The sequence below is a fragment of the Aquarana catesbeiana genome, linkage group LG02, assembly GCF_042186555.1.
Source record: "Aquarana catesbeiana isolate 2022-GZ linkage group LG02, ASM4218655v1, whole genome shotgun sequence".
Lineage (NCBI taxonomy): Eukaryota > Metazoa > Chordata > Amphibia > Anura > Ranidae > Aquarana > Aquarana catesbeiana.
In genome coordinates, this window is record NC_133325.1 from 25,687,829 (window position 1) to 25,691,068 (window position 3,240).

A 3,240-nucleotide genomic window follows, 5' to 3' on the forward strand; every position below is an offset into this window, starting at 1 on the left:
TGTCTAAACTCCGATTCGGACAAAAGGAGAGACCTAGAGACAAAACTTCCTGTTCTATTGTTGTGAGTTTGTGAGATGAGAGATTTATGACATTTAGTTTTCCTTCACCGGTGGAGCTGTCATGGATATCATTGAAAGTTGTGGTGGTGGGGTTGGAGGAGGTTGGGATTGTATGTTGCTCTTGTCTAAAAAAGTGTCTATATGGGTCTGCTGGGTTTTCGGAATCGCACCCTGTTCTTTGTAACTTTTTCCGGTATTCTCAAAGGATGAGCCTTTTGGGTTGCCCGGTATTGTCCCCCTAGTTCTACCCATGCCCCCTTCTCTTCCACCTCGTGTGCTTTCATTTGACTGGACGTCTGTGGTTCTTCTCTTGTGTGTTTGTTGAATCTCTCCCTCCATATCTGTTTGTTTGGGAAAGGGACCCTTTCTTTTGCCTCGCAATTTGCCCGCCTGGGATGAGGCTGAGGAGGAGGAGTTATTGGAAGGTGTATCCGAAAGATAGTCATTGGTCTGGTTTATATTATTCTGTTTGGGAAATCTGGAACTTTTTCTTATTTGTGAATTGGTATTCCACTTATATGCCCTGCCTTCGCCAAAAGCGTTTTTATCCCTCCAGTATTTTTTCTCCTTTTTTATGAGAATATTTTTGCTGAAGATTTCTAGGTGTTCCTTCAGTTTTTTCTCATATACTGTATATTGTTCGTGTTTTTTGAGGGCGGAAAGTCGGGTATAAAGTGTTTGGATTTCCATGTCCATACCTCTCAATTGCTGCTGGTATTCGTTTTGCAGCAGTAGCATGAGGTGTTTGGAACATTCATTTAGTTTTGTTTCCCAATTTGTTTTCAGTTCTTTGGTAATGTTATCCAGGGTGGGGAATATTTGTATTCGTAGACCTATAGGGTTTATGCCCTCCCTGATGTAGCGTCCTAAAGATTCTATATGCCAGTGTAGGGCAGATTTTTTCTCTAGTATTTTGGTTAAGCATGAAAAAAGTGAAGATAGGTCTGAGGTGACCTGTTCTTTGTCTTGATAGTCTTTTTGGATATTAGCCATAAGTTCCTCCCATTCTCCCCCCAATAGGTCCCCCATTGTATGTCGTTACTGCCTAGTGGAAATACACTCAACCCAAAAGCAGAAAAAAGAAAAAGAAAGATAAATGGTCATCGGGGGTTCTCCAATGACTGAGTTGGGCTGCTCCACTCCTAAAACAGGAAAATCCCTTATTATATAATAGGATGGGTGGAGCCTCGTATTAATTAGATTAAATATTTATTTTTGGTTCAAGGAGAGTCCACAACCAACTGTCTGAGTCAACGATAGATGAGGTGTGGGTGTATTTTCCACCCTAATAAATTGTTTACATAAATGTATGACTCAGAGGGTTGGCCGTGTCATTGCCAACATCCCTTGTAATTTTTAGAACTAGATGTGTACCTCAAAATGGGATTTTAAGGGCAATGCAGAAATTGGCAGTGTTGAATTATAGTTAAAAAGAAGTTTATTGATACAAAAACGAATAGGATATACATGAACATACACATTGATCTAGTTAAGAATAATTATAAAAACATCAGATATATGGAAACATATGATGCATCCTACTGCTAGTTACAAGTACCACCCCCGATAGGTGTGATGGCGTCCTGATAGCAGATTTCCAACGCGTTTCAACTTATTGTAGGGATAAAGTCTTCCTCAGGGAGGGACTGCATCACATTCTAAAATTTTAAGTAACAGCATGATTATTGGTATATACTTAAATATTTGTTTGTTACCTATATCTACAGAAATCGCATTACAACAGAAAAGTATTATATGCGACTTACATTTGCGACTACAGAAATCGCATTACAACAGAAAAGTATTATATGCGACTTACATTTGCGACTACAGAAATCGCATTACAACAGAAAAGTATTATATGCGACTTACATTTGCGACTACAGAAATCGCATTACAACAGAAAAGTATTATATGCGACTTACATTTGCATTTAACTGTGAAAAATCGCTTTCCCAGTGCTGGCAGGGGTCCTAACACGTGATTGTCAATGCTGCTCAAATATCCTCTACGGGATGGCCTGGTATATTGTGAAGAAACCAGTATTTGGCAGTCGTGATAATTAAACAACTGAAAAACATGAAGGTATAAGGGAAATGCTAAGAAATTGAACATCAAAGAGGTCAAAGAATGGAAATAATGGTGATTCGTAGGGGAAATAAGGTTCCCCAGGGCCATCATAGAGTAAAAGAGATCAAATACCTTAAATTGATTGTGTCAGGTGTATTGTTCCAAGTGGCAGGGAGCTCCGGTCCTGGAGTACCTCTCTGTAACAAAGCCAGTTGTGGAATGCTGCCTGTGGCCATCCCTGGCGTCCTAATATATGGGGTGTGGGCGTGGCTAAGTGATGGGCGTAGCCCTATTCTAGGTAGAGTCTCACATTCATTGGTGGTGCAGTGGAGGGGGTGCGACTTCAATTGGCTGCTGTCACTGTTTAGAGGAAGCACCTTTGTACAATGTATTGAGGGGAAGCGTCCACAAGCTTCCCTGTTATCTAGGTAGCAGACGCTTGGACCTCCTCCTTCCTTTTCTCCTCCCCGTGACGTGAAGCCTATTGCTTACACGTAGCCCATGTAATATGGGCACGGGGTGAGGCGGGGAGAGAGGTGCGTCTGGTTGCCCCGATGCTACTATGCCCCGATGCCCGGTTTAACATGAATAAGACTGCTCAATAGCGCTGTGGAGTCACACGGCGCCCCTCCCTCTTTTAGGAACTGACGTCGGGGCCATGTGACCCCAACGTCATATGCACATTGCCCCGGCAACCAGACGCACCTCTCTCCCCGCCTCACCCCGTGCCCATATTACATGGGCTACGTGTAAGCAATAGGCTTCACGTCACGGGGAGGAGAAAAGGAAGGAGGAGGTCCAAGCGTCTGCTACCTAGATAACAGGGAAGCTTGTGGACGCTTCCCCTCAATACATTGTACAAAGGTGCTTCCTCTAAACAGTGACAGCAGCCAATTGAAGTCGCACCCCCTCCACTGCACCACCAATGAATGTGAGACTCTACCTAGAATAGGGCTACGCCCATCACTTAGCCACGCCCACACCCCATATATTAGGACGCCAGGGATGGCCACAGGCAGCATTCCACAACTGGCTTTGTTACAGAGAGGTACTCCAGGACCGGAGCTCCCTGCCACTTGGAACAATACACCTGACACAATCAATTTAAGG

General features: G+C 43.5%; 1 long non-coding RNA gene across 1 annotated transcript; it reads right to left on the bottom strand.

Moving 5' to 3' along the window:
- Nucleotides 1–241: 241 nt before the first annotated feature.
- Nucleotides 242–2,665, bottom strand: LOC141126715 (uncharacterized). The gene is made up of 3 exons (XR_012241443.1): nt 2,263–2,665; nt 1,986–2,130; nt 242–1,718 (listed from the first exon to the last, which is right to left on the bottom strand). It is a non-coding gene; the product is annotated as an uncharacterized lncRNA (long non-coding RNA).
- Nucleotides 2,666–3,240: the final 575 nt, after the last annotated feature.